This window comes from Mustela putorius, unplaced genomic scaffold, assembly GCF_011764305.1.
Source record: "Mustela putorius furo isolate JIRA1106 unplaced genomic scaffold, ASM1176430v1.1 tig00000145_pilon_pilon_pilon, whole genome shotgun sequence".
Taxonomy (NCBI): Eukaryota; Metazoa; Chordata; class Mammalia; order Carnivora; family Mustelidae; genus Mustela; species Mustela putorius.
The window spans coordinates 19,245,415-19,267,436 of record NW_025421294.1 but is presented as its reverse complement, the minus strand read 5'-3'; the positions used below and the strand labels follow the sequence as shown (position 1 = coordinate 19,267,436).

General features: G+C 42.7%; 1 long non-coding RNA gene across 2 annotated transcripts in view; it reads left to right on the top strand.

Moving 5' to 3' along the window:
• LOC123390761 overlaps positions 1-19,052 on the top strand; it is a 54,088-nt gene extending 35,036 nt beyond the window's left edge. For both annotated transcript variants that reach the window (XR_006605338.1, XR_006605339.1), the window contains one exon: positions 17,409-19,052. This is a non-coding gene — a long non-coding RNA (uncharacterized LOC123390761). The remainder of the gene's footprint in view (positions 1-17,408) is intronic.
• The last annotated feature ends 2,970 nt before the right edge of the window (positions 19,053-22,022 follow it).

Below are 22,022 nucleotides of genomic sequence, written 5' to 3'. Positions count from 1 at the left end.
GCAGCTGCTTAACCAACTGAGCCACCCAGGCGTCCCTCTTCCTTGATTTTGAAGGAAAGCACTGTGAAGGTAAGGGAATATTAGTAATATTAGGGAATATTAGAAATGACAGATTAAGAGGTATCTTTAAAGAATGATGTCACAGCTTAATATTTCATTTCCAATATTTACATTATGCTGAAAGGTATTATCTTGAAGCCAAATGAACCTAATGATGAACATGTAACGTATCAACTTTAAAATGTAGCTATAGGTAACATCATTTCTTAGAACATTTTCAGAAGACACAGGAACACGACTGGTCAAAGATTGTTGTACCCTGAGTTGGCCATGGCTGACTGGATGTTTTCTGTCCATCCAACAGAATTGAGCACCTACTGTATGTCAGGCATTGTTTCTGGCACTAAATGGAAAAATTATGAACAAAAACTGACATGTTAACATGCCAGATTCTTATGCGTGGCTACCTCTAAGAAGCTACCTCTAAACAGCTTAATTTAAAAATTACTCAACTAACTCTAAAATTCAACTTTGTAAGAACTACTAAGGAGGGGCATTTGGTGATTAGAGAATGTAGAATAGAAACTGACAAAAAATAAGGAGGATCGACCCATTTCATGACGGAGGTATCAGGGAAGGTGGCCCTAAGGAAATGACATCTGAACCAAGAACAATATAGACTTGGGGCACCTGGGTGGCTCAGTCATTAAGCATCTGCCTTCAGCTCAAGTCATGATCCCAGGGTCCTGGGATGGAGACCCGCATCGGGCTCCCTGCTCTGTGGGAAGCCTGCTCTCTCTTTCTCTTCCCTGCTTGTGTTCCCTCTCTTGCTGTGTCTCTCTCTGTCAACTAAATAAAATCTTTAGAGAGAGAGAGAGAGAGAACAATGTAGATTCTCTATGAAAGGACTCTGAGAACCCAGGAGGAAGGGCCCTGGTAAGTATGGTAGGATTGGGAGAAGGAGGATCGACCTTTATAGAGTAGGTTGTTTTGAGGAAGGACCTTTGCATTTACACAAGTACAACCCATGTTAAAAAGCAGTGGTTCTCAACTGGGAGGGATTTTTTTCCCAGCAGACATTTGGCGATTTCTCCAAGACAGAGTTGGTTGCTGCAGCCGGGGTGGTGCTGAGGCTGAGAAACTCTGCTATAGGTGGGGATGGGACAAACCGGTCCAGAAACTTGTCTGCAGTGGATGTGGATTCCTTTGTTCATTCATTCAACAAATACTGGAGGACTTACTATGCTTGCGACCCTATTCTGGGTGTATTTGAGGCATGTCAGGTACCCCTTAACCAAAATTTTCACCTCAAATGGCCAGCCTGGTTGTGTTCCTGTGACCCAGCCTAAAATTGTCATCATTCAAATAGTGGCAAAATTGTTCTTCCTGTGTGTAGAAAGAGGACAGAGCAAGGGATGGACATTATTAGCAAGGTGGTCACTGAGGCATTTTTTGTAACAGTGGAACAACCTAAGTATCTGTCAGAGGGGGGATGGTTACAGAATTCTGACACAGCCATACTGTAGCATCCTATCAAAAGGAAAGAAACAAGATGACACAAAATAACCATGAGGATATTGTTAACTGGAAAAAAAAAATTGGAATAGCAGGTAGAGTATAATTGATGGGGATTTTTTTTAAATTGGTTTATGTGTGTGTTTGCGTGTGTGTGCAAGGACTGGAGAAATTGTCACCAAATGCTAATAACGACTACCTCTAAGAAGTGGAAAAATAACCCTGGAACATGTTCACGGAGAATAGCCCTCCACCTGATTTCCTCCTTTCACATCAGTTAGATTCCAATCCTCTGGCTTATCATGTTCATTACTAGCAATATTCAGCCAGTCACCAACTTCTGGAGATCCTTCAACTTCCAGGACAGTATCCATTCTTTACTGTTAAATCCAAAGCCCTTCCAAACTTGCCTCCAGCCAGTCTACTTAGGGCTCTTCTTAGGAGCTGCTCTCCCTTACCAGCCTTGTCCCCAACCCATCTCGCTGGAGCTTCAGGCATAGTGGATTCCTGGGAATCCATCATACCATACTCCTTCAAGATAAGCTCACCTCTGTGCCTGAAAAACAGTCCTCTTCTTTTTATACCTGTATTAGGACAGGATAGACTAGGTTATATTGTCATTGTAATTAACCCCAAATGCCAATGACTTAAAATAAAAAAGATTTATTTCTCATTCATGAACATCAACCTGTCTCTTTCTAGGTTGTCTGGGGAGCTCTGCTCTGTATCACCCTTAACCAAGGACCCAGCGCTCAAGGAGGTCAAGGAACTCCAGACCACCACTTTCAGGAAGGGAAAAGGACATATGTTTAGTAATACACCAGCATCTAGAAGCTACCTCTGCTCGTATTTCATTGGCCAAAATTAGTCTTATGGCCACACCTAAAATAAAATGAGATGGAGAATTTCAATCCTATTTTTTTCTTGGAAAGTTGAGAATTATACATTATTGAGGAACCCGAATTCTTTAATTGTTGGGTGCGACATTCTGTATATATCTATTAAGTAATTTACTGATCACATTCAAATAATCTGTATCCTTACCCATTATCTGCTCACTTCATCCTGTGGTTTTATCAATCTTAGCTTCACGTTTATTAAAAAAAAAATTATGTATTAGAGAGAGAGAGAATAAGCAGGGGGAGGGGTAGAGTGAGAGGGAGAGAGAATCTCAAGCAGACTCCCTGCTGAGCACAGAGCCCAAGGCAGGGCTCCATCTGATGACCCTGAGGTCATGACCTGCACCAAAATCAAGAGTCAGATGCTTAACAACTGAGCCACCCAGAGTCTCCTTGGCTTCATATTTTTAAAGCTACAAAATGTTTATAAGTTTTATAATCACTGTGTCTTCCTTGTGAATTGAGTTTTTTATTTTAATGTGTCTTTTTTAGCTGTAGTATTGATTTTTGCCTTAAAATATAAGTTGATATTAACATATACTGTTAATATTAATATAGTTTTGGTTAATATTTACCTATCTTTCACCCTTTCGACATTTAAAAAATTATAGTGTTTCTTATAGTATGTAGATTTTTTTTATCCAGTTCAATACTCTTTCACTTTTTTTTTTTTAAAGATTTTATTATTTATTTGACAGAGAGAGATCACAAGAAGCAGGGAGGCAGGCAGAGAGAGAGAGAGGAGGAAGCAGGCTCCCTGCTGAGCACAGAGCCCAATGCGGGACTAGATCCCAGGACCCTGACCTGAGCCGAAGGCAGCGGCTTAACCCACTGAGCCACCCAGGCGCCCCTACTCTTTCACTTTTAACTGAAGTATTTTGTTCACTAATGTTTGATGTAATTACTGATATATTTAGATTTAAATCTGCCATCTAATTAAGTGCTTTTATTTGTCCCACATGTCCTATGTTCTTTTTGTCCTCTCTTGCTTGTTTGGTGTAGTCGAATATTCTATATTTTTCCTCTATTACCTTGGAAGTGATACACTTATTTTACTACTCTTTTAGAGGTTATTCTAGATAACAATATGTATCTTTGACTTATCAAGTCTAAAGTTAATTGGAATTTTTATCTTCTTCCACAGTAATACAAGGATCACAGACCATTTTAATTTCATTCACCCCTTCCTTCTGACTTACACATACTTGTCATATATTTTAAAAATTTAAATCCCCAGTGGATATTGTTATGTTATTTTATATAGTCTAATTCATTTGGATTCTTCAAATTAGCCTTTGCATTGTTCTTCATTTCTTCTTATATCTATAACTGTCATGTAAAACCATCTTCCTTCTGCTTAAAGAACACTGCCTTAGTATCTACTGCTAGTATGGAATCCTGAAAATGTCTTAATTTCACTTTTATTATCACAGGCTGCTTTCATGGGGTGTGGAATTCTAAGTTTTCTCTAAACACTTTAAAGATACTTAAATTCTACTAATTTCTAGCTACTATTGTTTTTGCCAAGAAGTAAGCTAGTGGTTCTTTCTTTCTTTCTTCAAGTAATGTTAGCGCTTTTACCTTTATTTTCTCTTTGTCTTTGATTTTCATCTATTTAATGTGATGTACCTACATGTGGCTTTCTTTTTATTAATCATGGTTGGGGTTCCCAGGGCTTCTGGAATCTGTGATATTCTTGGTCAATTTTGACCATTTCTCAACTATTTTTCTCTTCAAATATTGCTGCTGTCTTATTGTAGCTCTTATTCTAGAACTTCAGTCTTCATTTTATCTTCCCTATCTCTTATTCCCTGACAGCATTTTTCATTCTTTTGTCTTCATTTTTCATTCTGATGTTTCCTTCTACCCTACTGCCCAGTTCATTAATTCTCCCTTTAACCATGGCTAGGCAGCTGGTAAACTCATCTACTGAGCTCTTTACTTTTGTTACTATGTATTTTTTTTTCTTTTTAATTTTTAATTTTTTATAAACATATAATATATTTTTATCCCCTGGGGTAGAGGTATGTGAATACCTCACCATAGCACTCACCATAGCACATACCCTCCCCAATGTCCATAACCCAACCCCTTTTCCCCCAACCCTCCTCCCCCCAGCAGCCTTCTGTTTTGTGAGAGTCATTTATGGTATGTCTCCCTCCCAATCCTATCTTGTTTCATTTATTTGTTACTAAATTTTCAATTCTACATTTCTGTAGAATGATTACGTACAAATCATCGTTGTCTTTTTTTTTAAGTTTCTAGTTCTCTGCCAGAATTTTTACTCTTTTATCTCCTTTGCATAGTCTCTGCCTGATAACACTAGTAACTACAGTTTTCTGAGATTGTTTCTATTGTAGTTGTTTTCCCTGAATCTCATTATATTGTCTCGTTCCTTACGTGCCTGGTTATTTCCATGTGTGCAGCAACTATGTGTGAAAAACTTTAGAAGTAACAGGAGACCTTAATGTGTACTATTCCTCCAGTATTTACATTTGCTTCTGCTAGGCACTTGGAAATACTAGGCATCTAGGATCACCTTAATCCAATTTGAAGTATGAAGCTCATTGGTGGCTGAGCTGAGACCCTGCAAAATGTGGTCTGTTTCTTATTCTTCAGTTTTAAGGTGCAGTCCATCAGGGCCCTCACCTAAAATGGGGGGTTTCAGGGCCCCCTCTCCTATGGTGGGCCCTAGATTCCAACTTTTGTCCCCTTAGGATGCAAAACTGCTTCCATTGCTGCTTAGCCTCTCACCTTCTCAGCTGTCTCTTCCAGAAGCAGCAAATATCCCAAGGGGATGAGATGCCTCAGTTGATGGGCTTGCCCCCTCTAAATTCCCATCTCTCCCTAGATCTTGGTTTAGCAAATCTTCATTACCTTTTTAACTCTTTGATGCCCTTCAGGTTGATTTTATTTTTATTTTGTCCAACCTCTGACATTGTGCTCAGCAGGAGAGCAGGCTCCAGTGGTATAGTCTGCTGTTACCAGATGGTAGGGAATAGAAACACAGGAAGCGAGTCAGGTTTATGTGCATCTGCACACCTTACATGAGTGCTGGGCGCTTGGGTTAACCAGGGAGCATGAGCCTCTTTTGCCATATGGAAACGGGAGTCTTATGTTGCCAGATTTTTCCTTTTTTTTAAGAAGCAGGAAATGCAGGCTTTTTAAAATGTGAAATCACAATTTTCAGTGGTGGCTAAAAAAAAAATTGAACTCTCAGGAAACCGAATAAGACATATTTGCAGTTCAAATCCCTTTCGAAATACCTGAACTATAGTACATGTTGATGGGAGAAAGGAGGTTAATGGTGGTCATCTTTCACTATTAACCTTAGCTTTACTGAAATCTCTTAAAAAGGCCAATAGGAGGGGCAGCTGGGTGGCTCAGTCTGTTATGTGTCTGCCTTTTGCTCAGGTCATGATCCCCAGGTTCTGGGATTGAGCCCCACCCCACTCCAGGTTCCCTGCTGAGAGAGGAGTCTGCTCTTCTCCCTCTGCCTGCTGCTCCCCCTACGTGTGCTCTGCATCTGTGTCAAATAAATAAATAAAATCTTTTTTTTAAAAAAAATGCCAACAGGAGGATGGGTTCTATTCATAACACCAACAATGTTTCTGGAAAATCTCCCATCTCTCTCTCAATTCCTTCTTATGACAGCCCAACTACTACAATCCCCCTTAACTTATCTCTTAAATCCCACCCCCACCCCGCCCCAGGTTCATGCCATCTCTGGCTCTTAGCTCTTTTATCCTTCACCTTACCTTCTGATCTATTCTGCTTTCCCTCGCAGGTAATTCCCTGCCTTTTCTTCAATGGACTCATCAAGCCATCCCCACGCACAGTACCATGTGACTCAAAATCCCTTCCAGCATTTTCCTATATTCCACACAAGAGAGGCTCTAAAACCTGCCAAAACTAACCCTCCTTCACAGGAAGTGGGGGTAGGGAGACATGACGCTGTAAATACTCTAAAATCTGTATTTTTTTTTTCCCTGTCCCATCAGCTGTGCCATCTGGGATGGGGTGAAGCCAGGACGCAATGTCATTTGCAAAGGAAGGAGGGCCAGTTTCCAGGATGCTTTGGCATCAAGTTGGGTTTTCAGATGGCTGCCATTTCCCTGTCACTTACCTTCTATTGAAAGGACAGTGCCCCTGCCCAAACAACCACCCATCTTGCAAATGAGGAGGGAGAAGCCAGAAGGAAGAGAAATCAAATGTGGACTTTTCCTGATTTGCCTAATAATAGAAAGTTGGTAAAGCATGTCACAGAATAGAAAGTATTTGATAAAAATAGCATCTGTTAAGCCTGGGACTCAAGCTGGAGATGCATGGAAATGAAATGTATTCCTTCTTGAGTGTTCCCCAACTAGTATAACAATTCTGTCTCCCTCATTAAGGAGAGAGGTTTAAAATGCTACTCTTTGTGACCAAAATGCCTCTCTTTCCCAAGGCTGAAGGTGGAGGAGGTGCTGGCTGAATTAAGGAAAGCACTAGACTGAGAGGCTCCCTCTGGCCAGTCGGGTGTGGCTCTACCTTCCTCACACCCACTCTTGACTTTGAGATTTGGTGTCAGGGCCCCCCGCCCTTTACACCGGCTTGTGAGATGGGGGATCTGGGAGAAGGTTTTCTGGACAAGCCAATGTCACTGACTCACAGGAGCCTAATTGATCATCATAACTGTAGCTTTATTACTCTCTCAGAGGGAGGTCTCTGGCCAGGAGGCCCTCAGTAAAAGGGCAAACAACAACACCTCCCAGAGGCAGATATCCTCTCCTTCACAAACCAGCTCCTCAAAGGGTTGGGTTTTCACATTTTCCTCCTGCTACGGAGGACCTGCAGGGGTGTCCCCTCAGCTCAGGACAGGAACCCCAAATTGGGCCTTTCTCAAAGCACATTCTAAAGCCCAGTGAACTCTCTTCCTCATGACTGTCATCTGTGTCACCTGCTCTTCCAGGTCCCAGCCCCTTGACGTCCTGCTCGTGACTGATAGTCTTTTTCTGAAAAGCAAAACTGAGCCAAACTAACAATGGACGAGAACAAGTGATCAAGTGGCCCCTGTTAAATAAATGACCTGGGTTTTTAATGTTTTTTTAAAAAAACATTTTTAAAAAATGTTTTAAATGTGATGGGGCGTTTGGCTGGCTCAGTTGGTGGAGCATGTGACTTTTGATCTTGGGGTTGTGAGTTCAAGCCCCACATTGGGTATAGAGATTAAAAATAAAATCTTTTTTTAAAAAACTAAAAAAATAGGGGCACCTGGGTAGCTCAGACGGTTAAGTGTCCTGCTCTTGATTTCAGCTCATGCCTTGATCTCTGGGTCATGATTTCAGGCCCTGTGTTGGGCTCCACTCTGGGCATGTAGCCTACTTTAAATAAAGAGAAAAAGGGGGGCACCTGGGTGGCTCAGTTTACTGGGCTTCTGACTCTTGATTTTGGCTCCGGTCATGATCTCAGGGTGGTGAGATGGAGTCCTGCTTGGGGTTCTATGATGAGCATGGACCCTGCTTGGGATTTTCTCTCTCCCCCTCTTCTTCTGGCCCTCTCCCCTTGCACTCTCAAGCTGTCTCTAAAAAAAAAAAAATAAAAGAGGGGGAGGACCAAAAAAGGTAAAAAATTAAAAACTAAAAATTGTGGTAAGGTGCAAATGACATACAATTTACTATTTTCAACCACTTCCAAGTGTACAGTTCCTTGGCATTAAGTACCTTCATGTTCTCATGGAACCATCACCACTCTATCTCCAGAGCTCTTTTCATATTTTTTTAAGGTTTAAATAATTTTATTTTCAAGCAACCTACATGCCTTTCTATTTTCTCCTTAAAAACAATGCCTCTCCTCCAAATAAACCAAGGCCAGATTAAATAGAGAGCTCAAGAGGTCTATCACCCATTTGTCTAAGTGCTGGTGGTGTGGGCATGAAAAGCAGCAGCAGTTACAACAGCAGGCAATAGATCTAAAGTAATAGCCAAACTTATTCTCATTTTCCCATTCCTAAACCATCCTTAAAGGAAGTCATACTGGGAGTTCTCACTGTCCTCACAGTAGCACAGTAGTCCAGCAGAGCAACAAGGCCATCTGGATTTGTGTTCCCATCAATAAAGAGCTGGTGGTTTTTGTAGTTAGCAAGGATTTATTCTGTAACCTGGGTCTCTGTTCTTCAGGTTTGCCTTTGGTTGAGTTCATGTTGTCTGTGATGTACTTCTTATAGGCTCTTTTAACGTGAAGCTGGTTTCTTGCAAGTGATGGCCATGACTGTATCAACACCAGTGACTGCCTTGGGTATCTTCTTTACCTGTCAGGTTCTTTAGTGGAGGCATTGCCATAAATGAGTAAGTCGTCAGTGTTACCCTCTGTCCTGCTGACCGTCTTCCCCTCCACCTCGGGTGGGCAGCCCACCCTTGGTCTCCTTGATCTTGATGTCTGAGGATTTACCATCATGGTTGATGAGGTCCCAGTCCACAAACGCAATGGCAGGGGGAGAGTGGAGACAGATAAGGATGGCTCTAGGTTTACAGGAACCTGGAACCTGGAGACAGAGGTCCAGCCTGAGCACTGCTCCACTAGGGAGGAGAGCAGACAACAGGTAGAAAAGCAGAGCTCTCTCTGTTTTGCAAAACAAACTCCATGCCCTTAGATAACAGCTTCCCATCGCTCCCTCCCCCTGACCCCTGGCAAACATCATTCTGCTTTCTGTCTCTATGATTTTGACTGTTGTATTACCTCATATGACTAGAAACATATGGTATTGGTCCTTTTGTGACAGCCTGATTTCACTTAGCATAATGTCCTCAACTTTCATCCTTGTTGTGACCTGTCAACATTTCCTTCTTTTTCATGGCTGAATACTATTATTCCATTGTATGTATAAACCATATTTTGTTTATGCATGGAGCCATTGATGGACACTGGGTTGCCTCACCTTCTGACTTTTGTGAATAATGCTACAATGAATATTAGGTGCTTTTTTCAAAATCATATTTATATTTCATTTTAATATTTATATATGTAAATATGTTATATTTATATGACATATTTATATTTCAACAGGACTCTAGGGAGATAATTCAAATAGTGGGATATTTTAAGAACCCAAGAAAGCCAGTGAGAGCTTTTTTTTTTTTTAATTTTTTATTTTTTATAAACATATATTTTTATCCCCAGGGGTACAGGTCTGTGAATCACCAGGTTTACACACTTCACAGCACTCACCAAAGCACATACCCTCCCCAATGTCCATAATCACACCCCTTCTCCCAACCCCCCTCCCCCCAGCAACCCTCAGTTTGTTTTGTGAGATTAAGAGTCACTTATGGTTTGTCTCCCTCCCAATTCCATCTTGTTTTGTTGATTCTTCTTCTACCCACTTAAGCCCCCATGTTTCATCACCACTTCCTCATATCAGGGAGATCATATGATAGTTGTCTTTCTCTGCTTACTTATTTCGCTAAGCATGATACGCTCTAGTTCCATCCATGTAGTCGCAAATGGCAAGATTTCATTTCTTTTGATGGCTGCATAGTATTCCATTGTGTATATATACATCTTCTTGATCCATTCATCTGTTGATGGACATCTAGGTTCTTTCCATAGTTTGGCTATTGTGGACATTGCTGCTATAAACATTCGGGTGCACGTGCCCCTTTGGATCACTACGTTTGTATCTTTAGGGTAAATACCCAGTAGTGCAATTGCTGGGTCATAGGGCAGTTCTATTTTCAACATTCTGAGGAACCTCCATGCTGTTTTCCAGAGTGGCTGCACCAGCTTGCATTCCCACCAACAGTGTAGGAGGGTTCCCCTTTCTCCGCATCCTCGCCAGCATCTGTCATTTCCTGACTTGTTGATTTTAGCCATTCTGACTGGTGTGAGGTGATATCTCATTGTGGTTTTGATTTGTATTTCCCTGATGCCGAGTGTTATGGAGCACTTTTTCATGTGTCTGTTGGCCATCTGGATGTCTTCTTTGCAGAAATGTCTGTTCATGTCCTCTGCCCATTTCTTGATTGGATTATTTGTTCTTTGGGTGTTGAGTTTGCTAAGTTCTTTATAGATTTTGGACACTAGTCCTTTATCTGATATGTTGTTTGCAAATATCTTCTCCCATTCTGTCAGTTTTCTTTTGATTTTGTTAACTGTTTCCTTTGCTGTGAAAAAGCTTTTGATCTTGATGAAATCCCAATAGTTCATTTTTGCCCTTGCTTCCCTTGCCTTTGGTGATGTTCCTAGGAAGATGTTGCTGCGGCTGAGGTCGAAGAGGTTGCTGCCTGTGTTCTCCTCAAGGATTTTGATGAATTCCTTTCTCACATTGAGGTCCTTCATCCATTTTGAGTCTATTTTCGTGTGTGGTGTAAGGAAATGGTCCAATTTCATTTTTCTGCATGTGGCTGTCCAATTTTCCCAGCACCATTTATTGAAGAGGCTGTCTTTTTTCCATTGGACATTCTTTCCTGCTTTGTCGAAGATTAGTTGACCATAGAGTTGAGGGTCTATTTCTGGGCTCTCTATTCTGTTCCATTGATCTATGTGTCTGTTTTTGTGCCAGTACCATGCTGTCTTGATGATGACAGCTTTGTAATAGAGCTTGAAGTCCGGAATTGTGATGCCACCAACGTTGGCTTTCTTTTTCAATATCCCTTTGGCTATTCGAGGTCTTTTCTGGTTCCATATAAATTTTAAAATTATTTGTTCCATTTCTTTGAAAAAGATGGATGGTACTTTGATAGGAATTGCATTAAATGTGTAGATTGCTTTAGGTAGCATAGACATTTTCACAATATTTATTCTTCCAATCCAGGAGCATGGAACATTTTTCCATTTCTTTGTGTCTTCCTCAATTTCTTTCATGAGTACTTTATAGTTTTCTGAGTATAGATTCTGTGCCTCTTTGGTTAGGTTTATTCCTAGGTATCTTATGGTTTTGGGTGCAATTGTAAATGGGATTGACTCCTTAATTTCTCTTTCTTCTGTCTTGTTGTTGGTGTAGAGAAATGCAACTGATTTCTGTGCATTGATTTTATATCCTGACACTTTACTGAATTCCTGTACAAGTTCTAGCAGTTTTGGAGTGGAGTCTTTTGGGTTTTCCACATATAGTATCATATCATCTGCAAAGAGTGATAATTTGACTTCTTCTTTGCCGATTTGGATGCCTTTAATTTCCTTTTGTTGTCTGATTGCTGAGGCTAGGACCTCTAGTACTATGTTGAATAGCAGTGGTAATAATGGACATCCCTGCCGTGTTCCTGACCTTAGCGGAAAAGCTTTCAATATTCCTCCATTGAGAATGATATTTGTGGTGGGTTTTTCATAGATGGCTTTGATGATATTGAGGTATGTGCCCTCTATCCCTACACTTTGAAGAGTTTTGATCAGGAAGGGATGCTGTACTTTGTCAAATGCTTTTTCAGCATCTATTGAGAGTATCATATGGTTCTTGTTCTTTCTTTTATTGATGTGTTGTATCACATTGACTGATTTGTGGATGTTGAACCAACCTTGCAGCCCTGGAATAAATCCCACTTGGTCGTGGTGAATAATCCTTTTTATGTACTGTTGAATCCTATTGGCTAGTATTTTGGTGAGAATTTTCGCATCTGTGTTCATCAAGGATATTGGTCTATAGCTTTCTTTTTTGATGGGATCCTTGTCTGGTTTGGGGATCAAGGTGATGCTGGCCTCATAAAATGAGTTTGGAAGTTTTCCTTCCATTTCCATTTTTTGGAACAGTTTCAGGAAAATAGGAATTAGTTCTTCTTTAAATGTTTGGTAGAATTCCCCCGGGAAGCCATCTGGCCCTGGGCTTTTGTTTGTTTGGAGATTTTTAATGACTGTTTCAATCTCCTTACTGGTTATGGGTCTGTTCAGGCTTTCTATTTCTTCCTGGTTCAGTTGTGGTAGTTTATATGTTTCTAGGAATGCATCCATTTCTTCCAGATTGTCAAATTTGTTGGCGTAGAGTTGCTCATAGTATGTTCTTATAATAGTTTGTATTTCTTTGGTGTTAGTTGTGATCTCTCCTCTTTCATTCATGATTTTATTTATTTGGGTCCTTTCTCTTTTCTTTTTGATAAGTCGGGCCAGGGGTTTATCAATTTTATTAATTCTTTCAAAGAACCAGCTCCTAGTTTCATTGATTTGTTCTAGTGTTTTTTTGGTTTCTATTTCATTGATTTCTGCTCTGATCTTTATGATTTCTCTTCTCCTGCTGGGCTTAGGGTTCCTTTCTTGTTCTTTCTCCAGCTCCTTTAGGTGTAGGGTTAGGTTGTGTACCTGAGACCTTTCTTGTTTCTTGAGAAAGGCTTGTAACGCTATATATTTTTCTCTCAGGACTGCCTTTATTGTGTCCCACAGATTTTGAACCATTGTATTTTCATTATCATTTGTTTCCATGATTTTTTTCAATTCTTCTTTAATTTCCTGGTTGACCCATTCATTCTTTAGAAGGATGCTATTTAGTCTCCATGTATTTGGGTTCTTTCCAAACTTCCTCTTGTGGTTGAGTTCTAGCTTCAGAGCACTGTGGTCTTTCAGAAAGTGGTTGTTTTTCTGTTTCCAGAATTGCTGTTCTTCTCTTCGATCTGCCGATGGATTTGCAGGTGTTTGCAATCTTTAGATAAGCTATCTAGCTGATCTCCTGCTAGCTGAAGTAGTCTCAGCCCGCCATCTTGACTCCTCCCTCAGTGAGAGCTATTTTAGATGGAAACAGATTTCAGTGTCCCCTCTACCAAATCAGGTCACCTGCCTTTGGAACAGCCCCCAGATGCACGTTCTGGGATCATGTATTTTATTTACATTTTCCTCACTGAAAAGAATAAAAAGTTGTCCCAATGGGGAGAAGGTATATACAAAACACTTAACTTCCCAAGCCAGTTGACAATGGGCATTTTGATGGTGGTCATTTACCAGGCAGTGACATTGGGAGGTGACAGAATGATGTAGGAGGAACAAACATACTTTGGCATTAAACCTGGCAAACATATTTCCCCCACATGGGTTCCACACACCTTCCTGTCCTGACTCTTTGGGATCCTTGTTGATTCCCATTTACCCTTCCCTGAGCTCTCCTGTGTCTTCAACTCTTAACTTCTCCCCATCAGCACTGCAACATGCTGAAATCTTTAACAAAACAAAAGTGCAAGGTAAAAGCAGAGCCCCTCCTTTGAGCCCTGTTTCCCTTCACCTGCCCCACCCCCTTGTCCCCCTGGAAGCCTGTCTTCACATGAAATCTGCTTTCACATTCCAGTCCTGGACCCCCTGCACTCTGGCTTCGGTCCCTATACTCTTCTTCTGGGTTTGGTTGTGACCTTGCTGGGCCTGCTGGTCTGAGCTCATGGTAGACCTGAGTCTCCGTCTCCTATTCAAGACAGCAAGCACACTGCATTCAGAGAAGTCCTGGCCTATAGCCTCAGAAGCAATCTCTAGAATACTGAGAATACATATTTATTTCTTCCCCATGAAGGTGTATGGTAACCCAGGTAAGGGGTATGATCAATGGAACCGTATCGTTACAAACTCAAACAAGAATAACATTTGTACAACATCTTTCAGACAGTGGAACCTAGAGGTCAGGAAATCAACTCTTATCATCAAACCGACCCGGAGAGACCCCCAGCTCAGCCAGTTGCTATCTGGGAAACCTTGGACAAGTTACTTCAATGCTCTGTGCCTCCTCACCTCACCTCAAAGATGGCCATCACAATAGTATATACCTCATGGGACTATTAGAAGTGAGTAAGACAGTGTGTGTCAGGTGCTGAGCACAGTGCATGGCTCATAGGAAGCATTTCAAAAGCAATAGCTCTCATTATTACTTTTTATTGGTATAAGTTGACCTTATGATCCAAGTCCACCTTGATTTTCATACCTGTAAAGTGTGAATGCATGAATGTGGCAAGACTAAGGGTTTGCTACAAAATTTTCTAGAAAAATCATTGGTTTCCTGAATGATCAAGAACATTTAAGGAGCACCTGGGTGGCTCCATTGGTTAAGCATCCGACTCTTTTTTTTTTTTTTAAGATTTTATTTATTTATTTGACAGAGATCACAAGTAGGCAGAGAGGCAGGCGGGGGTGGGGGGCAAGGCCGGATCCCAGGACCCCGGGATTGCGACCCCAGCCGAAGGCTGAGGCTTTAACCCACTGAGCCACCCAGGTGCCCCAAGCATCCGACTCTTGATCTGAATTCAGGTCTTGATCTCAGGATCATGAGTTTAGGCCCCCTGCATTGGACTCCACATTGGGTGTGGAACCTACTTAAAAAAAAAAAAAAAAGCCATTTTAAAAGAGCAGTGTGAGAAACTACAGGAGAAACATTGCAGAGGGCCCAGAGAAAGGCAGACTTCTCAAATGAGAATGAACATTCCTAGATGTTGGGAGATAAACCAGAAAGAACAAGAGTATGATGAAAATGTGCCTATGTGGTTAGCATCAGATAAGATGAATGATCTCTGTTTCCCAAGTACAAACACAGACTGTGTGGGGAAACAGCCACTGGAAGAGCCATCAGAACTAAAATTAGATAGTAGTCAACAGTCTGGCCACCAGAGGAGGCATTTACTGTAATAAATTAAAACCGTAGTCCTCATTTTAAAATAAGTAGAGATGCTCCAAGAACAGATTGCAGAGCACGTGAATAGGCCTGTGAGTCTGACAAAATGGCTGAAGTACAGGCAGAAACTGAAGGACAAGGAAGTAAAATCGGCACATGTTGGTCCACAAGTGAAGGCTGGAGGACAGCTGAGCAGTCTGGACCTGTGCTGTCCGGAGGGGCGGCCTCCAGCACAGACGGCTCTTGAGCCCTTGAAATGTAGCTGGTGGAAATTGAGAAGTATGATGAGTGTAAAAATACACAAGATTTCAAAGACTAAGTACCAAAAAATGAAAGAACATAAGATATATTAACAATCTAAAAAATATTGATCACACATTAAAACGATAATGGTTCAGATGCTAAGTTAAGCAAACTATACTAAAATTAATTTTACTGTTTCTTTTTCTTTTTAAATGTGGCTTCTATAAATGTAAAATGTAGAATCACACACGTGGCTCGTACTTGTGACTTGCTTTATGATTTTATTGGATTGTCATGGTCTGGATAGCCCTATATTCCATGTGCCTCCACATCTTACACTGGCAATAACCATGACTGGGAGCAAGTTGTTTAACAAGTCAAAGCTTTAGTTTCAGTAATTTCAGTAAAAGAAGTATTATGAGAATTAAAGGGGTAATTTGTTTAATTTTTTAAAAGTTTTTACTTAATGATGATTCACAGACCTATACCTCTGGGGCAAATAATATATGTTAACTAAAAAAAAAAAGGTTTTATTTAAATTCCAGGGTAGTCAACATACAGTGTAATAATATTAGTTTCAGGTGTACGACATAGGATTTGGCACTTCCATACATGACTGTGCTCATCACAACAGGTGCCCTCCTTAATCCCCATCACCTTTTTCACCCATCCCCCCACCTACCTTCCCTCTGGTTACTATTAGTTTATTCTCTATAGTTGAAAGTCTGTTTCTTGGTTTGCCTCTCTACTTTTCCTCTAAAGGGGGTGATTTAGCAGAGTACTTTGCGTATAGTAGGTATTCAGCATATGTAAGCTGTTTTTTGTTGTTGTTCTTGTTTAATTCCAAGATGCTGAGAGTTTACTATATGTCAGGATCTTTATGTATTTAAGGCAGTATTTGAGGATGCCTTCCCAGTCCACCAAATGGGAAAGGAACATCTACCCACCTTTAAGAGCAGCGGTTTTGGGGTGGGGGCCGTTTTGCTTCCCAGGGCTATCTGGTAATGTCTGAGACACGTTTGCTCATCAAACCCTGGAGGGATGAAGCTGCTCCAGGTATCTAGAGGACAAAGGCCAAGGCTAACGCTAAACATCCTACAGCTTACAGCACGCACCCCCCCCACCCTACCCCCCATGGCTGCTGCCCCATCACAGAATATCAGTAGTGTCCCAGGTGAGCAGCCCTGAGTTAAATAGAGGCTTTTGGTCATTTACAGGCTTTGATAAATAATCAAACTTCAGAAATGTGTGGCACAAGAAGAACTACAGATGTCATCCAGGTGCTTTGGGGACCACGCCCAGCAACAGTCTCACCACCCAGGAAGTTATTAGAAACTCACCTTCTTGGGCCCCCTTCCTCACTGAATCAAATAAGGTGGAGCTGAGAAATTTACGGTTTAACAAGCGAGCCCTCCAGGTGGCTGTAATAATACACTCTCAAGTCTGAAAAGCCTGCTGAGCTGACCGTGTCCCCTGCTTACCTCCTCCTGCATGTTCCGCGCCTGAGCAGCAGGTGGCAGCAGACCCGACATCTGGATCGGACGGCCGGCTATAAGCAGAGAGACCCTACGCGCTGGCTTGGGATCAGCTGTGTCAGCCCGCAGCTGCGCGCGGCCTCACACTCTAATGTCCGCTTTCTAACCCTTCGGGAAGTTCGGGAGAAAACATCATTCGAATTCGTTCAGAGTCCCTCCTTAGCCACACAGTGCTAACAGGGCTTTGAAATTGTTCCGTTCTAATTTCTATGAAGCATATTCTCCAACAGAGAACTCGGGGAATAACCCGGTTCGGCAAACCTCGTAATGGTTTAGAGCGAATGTATTACCGTTCGGGTAGTTTTCCATGTCAGCCACAAGAGGGCACCCTCCACCCTGCCATGGGCGTCCTCGGGGCCAAGTAAAGACCCTGAAGGGGAAGGTGGCTTGACCTGTTAGATAGTGAAGGCGTGGGGAGCGAACGGTTACTTTTTTGGTAAAGTGGTTCAGTGGTGTGACTTTTGAGTTGGACTTCCGCCCTGGACTCTGGGGCCAGATTCCTCAAGGTGTGGCCCCCAGTCTGGCAGCATCAGCATCACCTGGGAGCTGTTAGGCAAGCAAGTTACTGGACCCCAGCCCGTACCAGCTGAATCAGAAGCTCTGGGGGCGGGACCCGATGATGATTTTTGTTTTAACAAGCGTCTTCCCTCTTATCCCCCGTCTCCACCCCAGGTGACTGCGGTGCTGGCTCAAGCGTGAGAACCACTGCTTTCTAGTCCAGAGAATCTTCCAGGGTATTAGCTGGGATGCAAAACCACGTTGCTATCTGATCTCGTCACGCTTCTGCCAAGAGGAAATCTAAGAGCCCAGGTTCTTGATGCCTGACATCTTCTTCAGGTCACTTACCTGAGAACACTTGAGGACACCGAGGTCTGTCTGTGTGTGTGTATGTGTGCAGTCCCTGGACTCTGAGAGATAGAAAGGAGAGCTAAGCGAAGTGTCAGTCCTTATGAGCTTCCACTCACCTGTAGAATGGGGGATCGCCAAAGCAAAGACCAAGAGAACCAAAGACCAAGAGGGCTGGTGGTTCTAACTGGTTGTGGGAACAGAATGGAAGTGCACACCTTACAGAACTCCCCCCGCCATCCTTCCTTGCTTTTCCATTCTCTCACACCCAGCTGCTGCTACAGCCCCCTCCTTTTCCTTCCTGCTCACTGCCCACTGTGGGTTTACCCTAGTTTTTTCTTTTATTGCTCCTAACCTCCCCCATCTCTTGTCCTATTCCCCCCACCCCATTCTGGTTTTGTTTTAGATCACAGAAGTCCAGGGGGGTAGATTCAGCAAGGACAGAGACCCCCAAAGGCAGGGAGAAAGGAGAGAACAGAGTGGACAAGGACAGATTTCTGTTCAGGATAAAGACTGAGAACACCCAAGTGCACTTGACCATCATTGCTCCTGTCCCTGTGCAGGGCAAGCCTAGGGAAGGGAAACGGCGCTGCAGGCTGCGGAGGGTGGCAGAAGCTTCTGAGGGCCATTGGACTTGAGCTAAGCCTTGGAAGGTGAGGGGACTCCAGGTGAGCAGAGGGGAGGGAGGGGCCCTTCTAGCCCAAAGCAGGAAGGAGTGTGAGGGGCCATGGCAGCCTGTGGAGGCTGGAGGATATGATGCAGAGTCATGGGAAGTGAGGCTGGATGGGTCCCCAGATGGAGGAGGTACCAGATGAAGTTGGAGTTGTTTCCTGAGCAGAGAACTGTGTGGAAGAATGAATTCTATTGGTACCAAGAAGGCATCCTGTCCTGCAGCAGTCACGATGGAAAGGCGTGTGGTGTGAAGCAGGTCAGGTATGAAGCAGTCGGGCTGGGAGGGGCCCATTGTAATGTGGAGAATCACTGGGCAGTCAGAACACAGAACTCTGGACTTCTTTCTCTTAATGTAAAGTTTCTCCATTTTTTAGAAGAGGCTAGGTTTTTAAAAATTGAGGTATAATTGACACCCTGTTATGTTGGTTTCAGGTGTACAACATGGTGATTTGATGAGTGTATCCATGATGCTGTGGTCCCCACGAGTTAGCTCCCATCTGTCCCCAAACAGTGCTGTTACTGTTCCACTGACTGTATTCCCTGTGCTGTATCTTCCATCCCCGTGGCTTATTTATTCTGTAATTGGAAGCCTGAACCTCCCACTCCCCGTCACGCGTCTTCCTCACCAACCCCAGCCTCTTAACCTCTGGCAACTGTCAGTCTTTTCTCTGTATTATGGGTCTACTTCTGCTCGTTTTCATTGGTGTCATTCATTTGCTTCGATTTTTAGATTCCACATATATGTGCAATCACATGGTACTTGTTTTTCTCTCTCTGACTTATTTCACTTAGTGTAATTCCCTCTAGGTCCATCTGTGTGGTTGCAAATGGCAAGATCTTATATATTTTTATGGCTGAGCAATATTCCACGGTTTATACATCATATCTTCTTTATCCATTGCATCCACTGATGAACATTTGGTTTGCGTCCATATCTTGACTATTGTGAATAATGCTGCAGTAAAAAAGGGCACATATACCTTTTCAAATTAGTGTTTTCATTTTCTTTGAGTGAATACCCAGTAGTGGAATTACTGGATAACGTAGTATTTCTATTTTTAACTTTTTAAGGACTTCCATACTGTTTTTCACAGTGGCTACCCCTTTACATTACCACCAAGGATACACAGGATTCATTTTTCTCCACATCCTCACCAATGCATACTTCTTATCTTTTGATGCTAGCTGTTCTGACTGGTAGGAGGTGATAACTCATTGTGGCTCTGATTTGCATTTTTCTGTTGATGAGTGATGTTGAGCACCTTTCCATGGACCTGTTGACCATCTGTAGGACTTCTTAACCTCGCATATTTTTTTTTTAAGATTTCACTTACACATTTGACAGGGAAAGAGAGCACAAACACACAAGCAGGGAGAGTGGCAGAGGGAGAGGGAGAAGCAGGCTCCCTAGTGACCAAGGAGCCCTCCCAGCCCTATCCCAGGACCCCAAGGACTCTGGTATCATGACCTGTACCCAAGGCAGACACCCAACCTACTGACCCACCCAGGCACCCCCCTCTGCCTATTTTTAATTAGAGTATTTGTTTCTTCATCTTAAAATATGATAGCGAATTAAAAATTTTAAAATCTGGGCCTCTGGTTGTCAGTTCTGACCTGGATTTTTTTTTTTTAACTTAAAGAGTTTTTTAAAAAGTTTTTATATATTTTTAATACATATTTTTAAAATTTTATAATTTTTTTAAAAAAAGTTTTTATATATCTATTCATGTAATCTCTAAACCCAATGTGGGGATCAAACTCACGACCCCCAGGTCAAGAGTCTCAAGCTCTTTCAACTGAGCCAGCCAGGCACCCCTCTGACTTGGATTTTTTTTTTTTTTTCCTGGCCTGGGAATTTGTACCATACTCTGAAAATACTAAAGCTAGTATATCTTCTTAGTTTTCTCCCTCATTCTTTTCTATTAAATCCACATATTATGGACAACAAAAAAATAAGTATGATGTTCACTAAACATCAACAGTACACTTTTAAATGCTTGCCTTGGATTACCCCCATTTAATCCTCACACAGCCCTGTAAGATTAGCTACTCCTGTCTTAAAGATGGGAGCACTAAGGCTCAGAGGTTACACAGTAAGTAGGGAAGCCAGGACTCCAGCCCAGGTGGTCACATTCCTGACTCAGGCCTTCAGTCTCTGTATAATATCCTTTCCTGTAGAGTTCAGTTACTGTATTTCAGTCATGGCTTTCCCCTTCCAAGTGTGAATGATATTTGTGAGGTTGCATTTTACTTTCTTGTGTTAAAATATTGGTGTGCTTTTTCCTTGCCCATGCCTCGGTGTGGAATGTGGGTCTGTTCTGGTTGGTTCAACAAATATTTACAGAGTACTTATCACATGCCATGTAGCATGTTGGCCCCAGTCATTCACAATCATAAAACCATTTTTATTTTATTTATTTTTTATTTTACTTATTTTATAATTAAACTCTACGCCCCACTGTGGGGCTGGAATTCAGGACCCACCCTGAGGTCCAGAGTCATGTGCTATACCTCTTGAGCCAGCCAGGCGCCCCATGAGACTGTTTTAATAGGAAATGCTGACAGAAGCCCCAAAATCTCAACATACTGTGGGATGTCATGTTGGACTAAAGGCATCCCCAGGATGTGGTGAGGTCACACACTGGAGTCCTGCATGTCGGGGGAGGGGTCGGTCAGGGATGACTTCCTGTGAGAAATGTCACAGCAGCTGAGTGTCTGAGAACCACAAGGAGCAACGAGGTTCAATGGACCCGCACTGGAAGAGCCAGTGCAGGGTGTAGGGAAGACCAGGAGAGTTGTGGCCAGGCATCAGGATGAGTTGGGGACCTCAGTGGTAGATGCACCCAAGAGGGCTGATAGAAAGCTGGTGCTAGAGGAGGCAGGGTTGGTGGGCTAAGGGACAGACCCCACAGAGAGAATAGAGACTGGTTTGTGGGTGAATGGATGAGCTAAATCAGTTGAAAGACTGATAGAGGGCATCACGTGAGCTCAGCCTGACACATGGAAGAACTGACCGCCTCTTACTGGTGTGATAGCGTAAGCAGGCTGCTTGACCTCTGCCATCCTCTGATTCCTTATGCAAAGTAGAGTGTCAGTCACACAGTTTGGAGAGTATTGAGTAAGATGCCCCTGGCAGGCCTAGGCCTATGCCTGGTCAGGGCAGTGACTTAGTGTGAGTTACTATCATTGGAGGCATTTATTAAATGTCTGTTGAATGAATGAAAAACAGCAATGGCTTAACCCTCCCCAGCGATACCAATGGGAGTTGGGAGATGGTGCAGGAACTTAAGCTTGAGACTGGCCCGTGATTCTGCTTGACTTTTGAGGACTGGGAAATAAAGGGTACGTTCATTTGAGATGGAGCTACATTTTGGCTTTAGTGTAAAGTCCCAGTGAAGCTATCTAGTCCCCAGAGCAGGAGCCTGCCTCCTCACGCCTATCTGACCACAGATGCTGCAGCTGAATCAGGCGTCACTGGGTGCTGAGGCTGCTGAGGCTGCTGTTCTTCCCCAGAGGGCTTGTCTGCACTCCGCAAAATCTAGCATTCCTGCAGGTTTCGTCATTTTCTCCAGGGGCTCACAGCCAGGCCAGCAGCACGCTTTCCACTGGGCAGCTGCAGCAGCCTGGCGCCTGGCACCGAGGAGCCCATCTGCTGGAAATCTGCATCTGTTCAAGAGACATGACAGCCTCATGGGCTTCTGCGTGTTGGATAGATACAGCTGTTTCCCCGTGTCCCTTGCTCCCAAAGAACACAGAAGGGGACAATGT